General features: G+C 32.1%; 1 long non-coding RNA gene across 5 annotated transcripts; it reads right to left on the bottom strand.

The window, feature by feature from the left end:
• Window positions 1-898: 898 nt before the first annotated feature.
• Window positions 899-11,559, bottom strand: LOC120075214. 5 transcript variants are annotated; one of them, XR_005481228.1, is made up of 10 exons: window positions 10,693-11,559; window positions 10,472-10,598; window positions 10,196-10,351; window positions 9,525-9,608; window positions 9,249-9,314; window positions 2,950-3,057; window positions 1,653-2,849; window positions 1,468-1,572; window positions 1,322-1,395; window positions 900-1,051 (listed from the first exon to the last, which is right to left on the bottom strand). It is a non-coding gene; the product is annotated as an uncharacterized LOC120075214 (long non-coding RNA). The 5 variants fall into 5 exon arrangements; XR_005481227.1 differs by having other exon boundaries at window positions 901-1,051; window positions 1,468-2,136; window positions 2,534-2,849; XR_005481229.1 differs by having other exon boundaries at window positions 904-1,051; window positions 2,534-2,849.
• Window positions 11,560-12,867: the final 1,308 nt, after the last annotated feature.

Genomic DNA, 12,867 nt, shown 5'->3' with positions numbered 1-12,867 from the left:
AGTTGTCCTCTTTGTATTGTCTTCTTTATCCAACTTCTCTCTAACTCTTTTTGTACTGTTCTTTATATCAATGAATCTTTTCTAGTCTTGGGATGTGATGAGGGTGCAAGAGGGGTGTTAATCTCATTGAGATGTCTCGATGCACCTATATATCCCTTTTTCCTTGTGAATATTATTAAAAAAGAAATTGTTGCACTAAAAGAATTTCGGGCTTTAATATCGGTTTTAAACCGACATTAAAGATAGTGTTATTAAAGTCTTTTAATGTCGGTTGCCTTTAATGTCAGTTTTAAACCAACATTAAAGGGCTTTAATAACACAGTTTAATGTCGATTGTTAAAGACCTTTAATGAAATTTCCAACCGACATTAAAGGGCTTCAATGTCAGTTGCAACCGACATTAAAGTCCTTTAATGTCGGTTGCACGATTGCAACTAAAGACAAAGAATCAAATGAAGCCCTCTAAACCGACATTAAAGCTCAGAATCTGTCCGTTTTATCAATTATTGTCCTTTTTTTTAATTCTGTTGCTGAATCCATTTTTTTGGTCAAGTTAAAAATGACATTATATGTCTCGTATTGGGTCAGGAAATGTTCGTCATTGTTTTTTTATTAAAAAGTATAAAAAAAAATTGCATGGCAAGCCATCAATATTTTTCTTCCACCTATGAAATTTATCCACAAACAAGAATCAATATGAAATAAATACACTAATCACCAACATTTGCATAACAATAACAGACTTTCATAGAATATTTACACCAAGTCATCCTTTCTCTCATTCACAAATATCAATTAGTACTAATTCCATGAATACTTAACACCAAATACCCTATGAACACAAAAATATTATACATAAATCTTCCAATAAACGGATCATGGTTAGATAAATTTGCATTCATTCTAAACTAGTATTTATATTCTATTAAGACAAGAAAAAAAAAAAAAAAAAACAAGAATTACATCCTTACACAAAACTGCCAACAAAACTTGCTAATTGGGTTCGAATTACGTCAATCTCTCCTTGGGTATATGCATTTTTTGTATTGAACTACAAAGAGGAAAAGAAAAAGATAAATTCAACATAAGTTTACGTCCATTTATTAAATTAAAGCTAGTATATAAAAAAAAAATATATATATATGTACGAGGCTAGTAATGGGAGTAGTAGGATTATGCACTATTTCATGTATATACTTTTGCACATAGTACCTGCATACTACAAAATCTAATTGATGGGGGTACTTCATGTAAAGAAGTTGAAAACAATTATTCTTATGTTCGATGAACATAAATTGTTAAAAAATGAATGCAAATTTACCTTTTGCAGGTTTCCATTTTGGAGAAGACCGATGGTGTTAGAGATCGTGCTTGGCTTGCCATGTTTTCAATTCACTAAATAGTTTGAAAACATTAGTTAAACATAAATACTTCAATTAAGACCTAAGAAAGTTCAATTACACTTACATATTTATAACTCCATGAAAATCCTCTTGAACCTTACTTCAAAGAGAGTCCAAAATATAAACACAATTTTCTTGTAGATTGATTACAATCAATATCCAATGATAACTATAATAAGCAACAATTTTGAAATATTAGTACGTGTATAATGTAAATTAAAAATAACTTAAGAACTTGTATTTACTTACCCTGTGTTATATGGAATAAGGACTAATTAGTCTAAATTAGCCAATTGTAGTTGATTGACTAAATTTCTAGATCGAATATCTTGAGACTTCACGTGTGGCGATATTCTTGCTTGATAAATTATAAAAAAAAAAAAACTTCTTCGTAATATCACAACCACATTCATCCCAAAGATACCTAAACAAATTAAAATTTATTATTTAAACATGAAACAAAGTATACATGAGTGAATCTAGATGACTAATACTTACACAATATATGTCAAAATACACATGTAGCCTATTTCAACCATATTGCAATATTGGGTCAGATCATCGTGCCTAAATAAATAAATTTGTCTCTTCCAAATATATGCTCGTCCAAAGTGATACGGATCATGTCTACATCATTCATGTTATGCATGACATGTCCATTCAAGAGTTTGATGGTACCATTGGCGTCAGTATATTTAGAGGACTGGCTGAAACTCTTAATTGTTGAATGGTCCTACCATAACCAAAGTTACAAAAATTCAAAGTAGGAAAAATAATAAATAACCAAACTCATATACTGAAAAAGAGACATACTTTTTTCTCGTCAACCATAACTACAAGTTCACGAGGCCATTTTACGAAGTTACCTATTGCTTGATTTAAGGACTCTATTTTACCCTTCACAGGAATTGGTATATGCAAATCTTCTCCAATGACAATGTCAATCAGAACTTTAACAGTTAAGCATGATACATCATCATCAAATGTTGTGGCTACTACAACAATGTTATCTACAGTTCTTATAGCCAAGTGGCATGGTGTCCCCTTAACAAATTTAAAAGAACTTATGTCACGCATGGTTAAACACGTACAATATGATTAAAATTTAAAAGTCATAACAAATAAATTACCTCCAAATCTTCTTCAGGCATCTTCTTAATATCTTCTTCTTCAGATGTACTTAGTGCAACACTTCCAACAGATGATTTGGACTGATAAGATTGTCTCCTGTGAGTTCTTTCTCTTAATACTTTACCATGTCAAACATTTTTTTTCGTTAGAGCCTCCTTCAATTCTTTGGCTCATTGAGAACTTTGGTTTTACTAATTTGAAATATTAAGAATGGAAAACAAAATCACTCATTCCTCTAACACGTCCCCAATATTCCTCTGTACCCAATACTTTGGTCAAAACATCTTCACCTTCATAGACTTCAACCAATTTATCCTGTAAAACATATTACAATTTTCACACAATATCTATATCATCACAAGTTCCAAACATTATATATATATATCATCTTAAACTTTGCACAATGTAAACTTACAATCCGATTAACACATTCTCGAGTAGCTTCATCAAAATATTCATTATTTTTTCCGTTTCTTGCTTCTTCCCATGAAGTCGCCTGATAAGAATGATCATTCGATAGGTTCTACATGAACATACATATTTAATTAGCATAAACATATTAAAATAAAAGATTTAATTTAAGACGAAAAACTTACTAATTCTTGGGCAAGATTCGCATAACCATTTCGAGAAATGTGATGATTATATATACATTTCGCACATCTTTCCAAAATTGTTGTAGTGTTGTTTCTCAATTTAATCTTAATTTGTTTGTTCAATTTATATATATATATATATAACCAAAAAAAAAAAGACACGTGCAACACACGTTTATGTATTCTAATATACAACAAAAGCCATCAACGGAAGAATTTAAATGGTTAATGGAAGAAATTAAAAAAAAAAAAAAAAAAAAAAAAAAAAAAAAAAGCGAGAAAATGGTGTGTCACGTTAAGAGAGCCACTCTATGAAGGACAAAAAATCAACATGCTTTTCCAAATTATTTTCAAAACACACTGTTTTATCCTTTTTATTTTTTCTTTTGGATAACTTAAAAAAAGACTTTGAACTTTATATTTTTGTGTCAAAAATACTGTTAAAACTTTATTTAAAAATATCTTTGAACTTTAAAAAAGAGTCCAAAAATACCTTTGCTGTTATTTTTTATGGAAACCATTAAAGTTTTATTTAAAAAATACTCCTGAACTTTAAAAAAAAAAATCTAAAATGCCCTTAAATCTTTAAAAAAAAAAAGTAAAAAAAAAAAACATATCTCCACTAAAGAAAAACATAAACCGTTAATTCCTCGTTCTAAAAAATAACTTTAAATTTAAAAATAAAATGCTCTTACCATTAATATGATGACCAATTTGTTGGAAGTTTTCTTAAGTTTGAAAAGAACCAATTTGTAAACAAACTATATAGATATCTTTCTTTTTCATATATACTCTTATTTTCTCTTATTTTTCCAATTCTTACCTGAATTTTCTTAGCAACCAAAATTTTAAGTTAAAACACAAAATCCCACAAAATCTCTTAGATTTTCAAATTCAAAATCTCTCCTTAAAACAAATGAAAACAATAAAAGGTCAATAAAAATGTATTTGGCTATTAACACACACTCAACTACCTAATGTACAATTTTGTTAGAAACATTCAAGTCTTAAAATCCTTGGTGCTTTCATTAATCTCTTTCTAATCTTTATATCGTGACTAAAGTGTAAAGTTATATTTATTATTATTTTTTTAGATAAAAAAATGTCAAAAAGTTAACAAAAAAGAGAGTTAGAGGGTATTAAAGAAGAGAAGGGAGGAAAAAGAGGGAAAATAGATGAGTAAGACATTATTGATGATTTTTGTTCATATAACCGTAAGGGTATTTTTTAACATTTTTTCAAGTTTAAGGGTATTCTTGAAACTTTTGAAAAATTAGGGATATTTTTTTACACAAAACATTAATGGTTTACATCCAAAACTAACAGTAGTATCTTTTAAATTATTTTGGAAGTTCAAGATACTTTTGAAACTTTTGAAAGTTCAAAGGTATTTTTGACACGAAGTGCAAAATTTAAGGGTATTTTGTGTAATCTAGCATTTTTTCTAAAGTGCAATTTTCAAAACATACTACTTCATTTCCAATAGCTCTACGGCCCACCCTTGCCTTCTTGGGGTTGATGTCCTAAATCTCGTAGGGTCCTATAGTTTGTAATTATAATATACAAACATTTTATTTATGTAATAAAATATGTGATGTTTTATTTCAAAAATTAGTTGTGTTAACCATAAACCAATAAACTGATATCCAAAGTTATCTTGGAGCTTAAACATATATGTAGAGACATACGGGTGGATCATATTTAAGTGATAACCTAAATGGTCTGTAGTATATGGATAAGGCTGGATACCTTATCCTAGTGATATTATGAGTATGACCCACTATATAAATGTTACAATTGTTGTAAAGTGTCATAAATGATTTGATCATGATCGTTCATATGTAGACAGTGAGTAGGGATATTCTATACAAACGAGTTTGTATGAGACCGGACCACAAAATGTTTAGTCTCATTATATAACGCCGTTCATAATAAAGACTTACATTCCACCAGGATAACCATAGGTAACATGACCTTAATTTTGAGTGAGTTGTAAACTCCTGCCCATGAACGTAGTCATTTGATTTGTATGGGTGAGAGTGGCCAAATCGTCAACTCAATAAGCTTACCATTTTGCGGATGCGTTTGATTGGGGAGTTGGGAACATAGTTACACAAGAAGAAACTTACTCCTTCCCCAATGTCGGGGCAAGTAGATAAATTTCTCCCTTAAGCACTGATTTCGGGGGTTGAACAATATGACGTCACATCCTCTCCTGGCTCGAGAGGGGTTTTGGTCATAGTTGGACTATATGATTTATTGTTCATTAAAGGGATCAGTAGTACTTAAGAAGTTACATATAACTACATAGGCAAAACAGTAATTTTGGTCCAACTGTACTTACAAGCAATTTGTGAAGGATCATCGTATGTTCATTGGTTATATCCAATGGACACAGAAATATATCTGTAGTGCGAAGAGTGTAATTGTCGGTCTTTAGTAGAATGTTCGTCAGTTAATGAATGGTGAATAATTTAACTAAATAGTTTAATTAATTATTCATGTACCGTTTGAGCTTCAAGCTATAGGTCCATGAGGTCCCCTCGGTAACTCAACGCGAATAAATAAGAATCAGTTTTTAGATTAATTTGAATTGTTCAAATTAATTGAAGGAATTAATTATATGTCATATAATTAAGTTAATTTAATTATATATGAAATAATTACTATAATCTTTAATTTAATTAGATATGATATAATTACTATAATATATTTGGTACATTATATTAAGTATTTATGAGAGAAAATAGATATTTAAATATGATTCAAATATTAATTATATGAATTGAATTCATATAGTTGAATTAATGTAAATGTGATTTATATTAAAAGTCATTTGTGAGAGAGAATTGAAACTATAGGTTATATTATAATTGATGTAATATAAAAACTATAGGTTATATATTATATATGATATAACATATAGTTGTGTTTTTATGTATAATAAATTAGTTTACCAAAAGAGAGTGAGCTAAAAAGCGAAAACCTATCTACTTTAGACTTTCCTTTTTATTGAAAAATTATTTAGGGGTTCTTATGAATCGAATCTAATTGCTTAAAATTAAGCTCCTTGTTGTTTGAAGAAGCCCTCCACTTCAATTGGTATTTTTTCACGAAAAGAAAACATGAGATAACAAATCCAGTTTTTCACTAAGATTTCAAATAGCTGTCCTGAATTCAAGTTGATTATGTTTCGCCTCTTCCTCGGAGAAAGATGATTAAACAATTCCCAATCATGGTCTTTGCGGATCTGATCATCTATATAATATATAAAAATAAACCCCATATATTTGATATCTTTCTCTTTGAATGAGATCTCAATTCCAGTGATGGTTTCATTAGATATCTGACAACTAAAATTCGTCTTTTTTCCGATCCAGTTCCTCCACTACCGCAAACCCTAGTTAGATTTAGGCATGATACTTTAGTTATTCGGAGAACCCAAGTACTCTCTTTATGATCCAAGAAACAGCTCTCAGAGATCTTTTTTCCTTTTGGAAGATACAGGAGCGAAACAATCAACCTATTGATATTGGAAGAGCCAAAAGATTCTTCCAATGTATCATTTCTGGGTCCAATGAAATTCATAGGTATAGAAAGAAACCCTGTCAAATAGAGATTTTTTCTTTTGACCATCTTTCGATTGTTAATACGATATATAAGGACCGATATTACAAATAGTACTAAGACTATTCAAATTACAACACTAGTGAAAAAAGAACCGTAATAAATGAAAATAAGAGGCACTTCCCTCCCTTTAATTCTCTCCACATCACGTAAGTGGGAAGTTGGTTCTTGATTCTTCTTCTTCTTCTTGCAAAAGAGAAAGTAAAAAAAGCACATAGAATAGTTCTATGAAAAAACAAATTTTCTTTTTCCTCTTCTATCTCTTCCTTCACCAAAATAGTCAGAGCTCACAAACTCTTGGGTTCTCACATGAGAATATCGAGGTAGCCATTCATGGTTGTATCCAATCGTTGGAGAGGAATCACATGAAGATTTAGTCTTCAAAGGTAAATCTTTCCTTCCCCTTTTTCTCTTCTAGTTTCTTTTGTTTAAGCATGCTGAAAATTATGTATTAAATGCATAATTGTTTTCTATCTCTGGAAAATTATGATTTCTTTAAATATGGGATTTGGGACGATCCACTTTCGCTCAAGGATCTCCTCATCTAGGATCTTTCAATTGGTATCAGAGCCACAAGATTTTGATCCCAAATTTCCATTTTTTTTAATTAATTTTATAGTCAATGGTGGGTATTTGCATTCTGTAAATTCATGTGATGAGTTTTATGTTGAGTGGTATGCATTAATGGATATTTACGGGATTGGACATTTAGTTTTATCGCTTTTGTTTTACAAATTTGGTATTGTGAAGGCCCGTGTTTTGGGGCGTAAACTTGTGATCGATTCTGTAAATTCATTTGTTGAGTCATCCGTGGTTGTTCTCGACTGGTTTGTAGAGAATTCGAGGCAAAAAATGACGGAGTTTCGAAGTAGTTCAAAACTGTACAATGGCGACTGTACAGTTGCATCACGACACTGTGCCCTAGCGTCGCGACGCTGTGATGCGATATACGAAGAAATTGTTGGTAGCATCGCGACGCTCTGAGACAAAGATTTCATGCTTTTCTAGTCTGGTTCGGTTCGTGGATTCTTCAGTTTGAGTTGTATGGGTTCATCTTGACCAATTCATTGTCTGGTTCGAGTGGTTCAAGGTCCGATTCACCTATTTCGAACCAGATGTATTTTTTTTGTAATAGTTAGCCTTTTATTTATGTTTTTAGGAGTCCAATCCCAGTCCGTTAATTTCTTTTATTATTATACATGTGATGTATGATTTAATCTTATAGATATGTCATATTGTATGTCATAAAGTATAAAATCCCACCATAGATTATGCATTTAATTTCGTGCATCATTTATATTGTAAGTGTTATTATATATGTATATGCATGATTTAACTAATATAGCATGCTCATGCGTCATATAATATAAATATTATAATATATGCATGCATGCACATTCATGCATCATTTATATTATAATTGTTATAATATATGATTCAATGTATGTATAGATGTATGCTGTAGTATGTTTCATTATTTTATTATATAAATGTTATATATGTTATTAATGAAATGAAATTGCATGAAGCATAACACTATTTTAGGTTAATTTACAAATGTTATAGTTTACTAAAATATGTCAAAGCATGCAATGTATGACTTTAATTTATTTCTTTTGTTTATAATTGTTATAATAAAATGAAATTAGAAATTAAAATCAATAATTCATGGTTGCATGCAAACCTTACTTTATAATCATCTTTTAAAATTGTTTTAAAACATGATTCAAATAGATCTAAGATCACGTTTCTAATGAGATTAGAAATTTAAGTTTAATCTTTTAATCGATTTAATAAGATTATATTGATTCTTCATAAAAGATTAACATTGTAACAAATGTATATAAGAACCTTTTGTCTAAGGTGAGTTATGTCTAGATTGGGGTATTTAAGTTGACGGAAATGTAATACCCCTACTTGGAAACTTATTTTAAACTATCCAAAGGCAAGAGTTGTTTTTGGGCAAATTAAACAATCTCTTAGTTAAAATCAGTAGCCAGATTTTCCTAAGTTAATTAACCCTATGTAAAATGCTCAACGAGAGGAAAATGTGGTATATGATACTTCATTTCATCCTCTTCACATTTCTCTTTAAATTTCACACCGTGAGATCTATACTCAACCTTGAGGCACCATGGGTGTCCCCTACGGGTGGCATTTGTATAGATCAATATCAAGGTGAATGGAGAGATTGTTTATAGTAAGTGGGAGTGAGAAGTGTGACAACAATTTCAGACTTTTGTTCAAGCCTCACCCATGGGTAGATTGTGCTTTTTGGGATAGATGAAATAACTAGGATAATTGCATCCATTAGACGAAATAAGTAACATCGATTTTAGACTTGTGTTCAAGCCTCAATAGACGAAATAACTAGCACAACGCTTCAAGCCTCAACCTAGCAACAGACTGGTGTTCACATATTATTGCATCAAATATGGGTAGATTGAGCTAATTGTATCCATTCAAGCATTTCATATCTTGTTAAACATACCTCTTCATCAATTTCACGTTGGCCATCAAAACGTAAAAGAACTGGTAAAATGTACGACTCATCATCCTGCAATCATCAAGAAGATGAAACAAAATCATACAGAAAACTAAGATTTGAATTACACTTAAATATGAGTTGATTCCATTCCACCTATTGTCAAATAGTCGTCGAGCAATAATGATTGGCAACCTCAACCAAATTGTTTACATCTTTGAAAACACATCAATTATTTTCCATTGGTACCCCAACCCCTATCAATTTCAGTTTGAAACTTACAATGTTCCCCTCTGACAAATCCAGATATGGTGCAAGTTCTTCAGCAATTACGACACCACCGTTGGAGGTGATGTGTTGCCCAATCTGCAAATTGGCTCAAAATGTTAGCTGATGTCAATAGTTAGATATATATAAAACTGAGATTGATTTAATGCCAAAATAACATCCCCTCAACTAGATATAAGCATGAGTCCATGACAAAGTGTGAGGAAAACATGAAAATATCAATTAAGAAAAGAAAAAGAAAAAAAAGTGTTGATCTAGAAAAATTCTGAAATTGTTCATCCATCCGAGGGAACTTTGCAACTGGCTCGCTACCTTTTTTTTTCTTTTTTTAGTTTCTTTATTGTTGATATAAAGTTCCCTACAAACTGATTCTAACAGACAGAAAGACCTTGAACATAGTTTCATAACAGAACGAGGGAGATTTTCAAGGAAGCAAGACCCCTAATAAAATAAAAAATGAGAAAGTTTATCCGAGAGTAGAAAAAGTTAAAAACAAGGAAAGCAAAATTGAGAACCCCTTTGAGTTGTATGCATAACTTCAAAACACGAGTTCTTTAAGAACTAAGAAACTAGAATCATGTTAAATAGACTGAGAAACTAGAATCATGTTAAATTTTATAAGGAAAAATATTCACAAAATGAAAAAGATATTGAAAGTAACGGACCAATGAACACAATCCTCAAATATTCTCTGGCATGATTCTGTTTCTCCTTCGATCATGATACCCTTTTCACAAAACCTGAAACTCTGTGATTTCTTGAAGATAATGCTTCCATCCTCCACTGTTGTAGGTTTCCACGATCGTGAAGAACAATCATCTCTGTAAAAACAAAACCCTAAAACTTCAAATCGGATAGAACACATAAAGGAAAATAGAGAGAAAGAAAGAAGATAGTTAAAATTAGGGAAAGAAGAAGGACAAGGAGATAGAGAAGGAAACCCTTGCCAGGTTTGTGAATCAGAAGCTCGGACAATCGATTCATGTAGAGAAAAGCCAAAGAGATCCCCCATGGGTAATAATTAGTAATGCTCCAGTGCTTGGTTCTGTAGAGCACAGTACAGGGTTTCTTCGGGCATAGAAATTGGAAAAACAAAAAAGAAGAAGAAATTGAGAGATCAGAGAAAGAGAAATAATTGAGAAATATTGAAAGGGGAAATTACCATTGGCATTGGTACATTCCATGGCGAGGACGATACCGAATTTCTGGATGAATATTGTAAGTGGTTTGCGAATTGGAACGGCAAATCGACAGAGAGGAAGAGGATTTTGGGGGAATTATAGAATTAAACGAAGCTCGAAGCTTGGAACCTCAAGCTATTTTTCCGTCGAAACCCGTAGCGTTACAATGCTATTGAGAGCGTGACGCGCACATTTTCCACTTTTTCCATGTTTTCGTTAAAATCTGTAGTGTTGCAACGTTTCCCTGTATATTCTAGTATTCTTGGTGTTTTCAAAACGTCAAGAAACCATTAATTGAACTTGATATTTTTAAAACGTCGAGTACTGTATTTTCCGAAAAAGATGCACAACCTCTACTTTTTTAAAACAATTCTTGATGTTTTTTTTCTTTAAAATACCTATTTCTTGACATTATTTTTCATAAAAACCTCAGGTATTTAAAACTGCAAACGTCAATAAAAGTGGTTTTTCTTGTAGTGCTAGCTCTGTCTCAAGCATCGTATATTGACAAGATACTTGTCAAGTATTCGCTGCAAAACATCAAGAGAGGCTTACTACCTTTCAGACATGGAGTAATATTGTCTAACGAGCAGTGTCTTTAGACACCTCAAGAGGTTGAGGAAATGAGACAAATCACCTATGCATCGGCTGTTGACAACCTGATGTATGTGATGTTATGTACTAGATCTGACAACTGCTATGTGGTGGGATAGTTAGTAGATATCAGTCTAATCCTTGATTTTATCACTAGACCACCATTAAGAATATTCTCAAGTATCTACAAAGAACGAGGAACTACATGCTCGTGTATGGTTCTAAGAATTTGATCCTTACTGGATACATGGATTCTATTTTCCAAACTGATAAGGATTCTAGGAAATCCATATCAGGATCAGTGTTCACTCTTAACGGAGGGGCAATAGTCTGAAGGAGCACCAAGCAAGGGTGTATTGCTAACTCTACTATGGAGGCTGAGTATGTAGAGGCTTGTGAAGCTACTAAGGAAGCTGTTTGGCTCAGGAAATTCTTGACGGATCTGGAAGTCGTTTCAGATATGTCAAAGGTCATCACACTTTATTATGATAATAGTGGTATTGTGGCTAATTCTCGAGTTTCTAGGAGTCGCAAGCGGGGGAAACACATAGAGCGAAAATATCATCTCATCCGAGAGATTGTGCATCGAGAGGACGTGATTGTCACACAGATAGCTTCGGAGCACAATGTTACTCATCCATTTACAAAGGTTCTCATGTCTAAGGTGTTTGAGGGTCACCTACAGAGTATGGGTCTACGAGACAGGTCATGTTTAGACTAGAGAAAATGGGAGATTTGTATTGGCGATTTGTGCCATAGTTTATTGATTTGTGTACTTTGTACTTTAGTATGACTTTTACATTGTACGCCCCACTAGCTTTAGATCAAGTGGGAGATTGTGGGGTTGATGCCCTAAATCTCGTAAGGTCCTATAGTTTGTAATTGTAATGTATAAACATTTTATTTATATAATAAATATGTGATGTTTTATTTCAAAAATTAGTTGCATTAACCACAAACCAACAAACTAACATCCAAGGTTATCTTGGAGTTTAAACATGTATGTAGAGACATGCGAGTGGATCATGTTTAAGTGATAACCTAAATAGTCTATAGTAGATGGATAAAGTTGGATATCTTATTCTAGTGACAGTACGAGTATGACCCGCTTTGTAGATGTTACAATTGTTTTAAAGTGCTACAAATGATCTGATCTTGATCATTCATGTGGAGACATGGAGATATTCTATACAAAGGAGTTTGTATAAGACTGGATCACAAAATGTTTAGTCTCATTATATAACGTTGTTCATAATAGAGACGTACATTTCACGAGGATGATCATAGGTAACATGATCTGAATCCTGAGTGAGTTGTGAACTCCTACTCATGAGGGTGGTCTTTTGATTTGTATGGATGAGAGTGGCCAGATCGCCGACTCAATAAGTCTACTATTTTGGGGATTCGTCTGGGGAGCTGAGAACATAGTTACACAAGAAGGAATTCACTCTTTCTCCAATGTCGGGACAAGTAGATAATTTGCTCCCTTAAGGGCTGATTCCAGGGCTTGAACAATGTAGCGCCATACCCTCTCCTGGCTCAAGAGGGGTTCTGGTCATAGT

This window comes from Benincasa hispida, chromosome 4 (genome assembly GCF_009727055.1).
Source record: "Benincasa hispida cultivar B227 chromosome 4, ASM972705v1, whole genome shotgun sequence".
Classification (NCBI taxonomy): Eukaryota; Viridiplantae; Streptophyta; class Magnoliopsida; order Cucurbitales; family Cucurbitaceae; genus Benincasa; species Benincasa hispida.
Note: the sequence above shows the minus strand (reverse complement) of the source record. Positions and strands in the feature narration are given on the sequence as shown.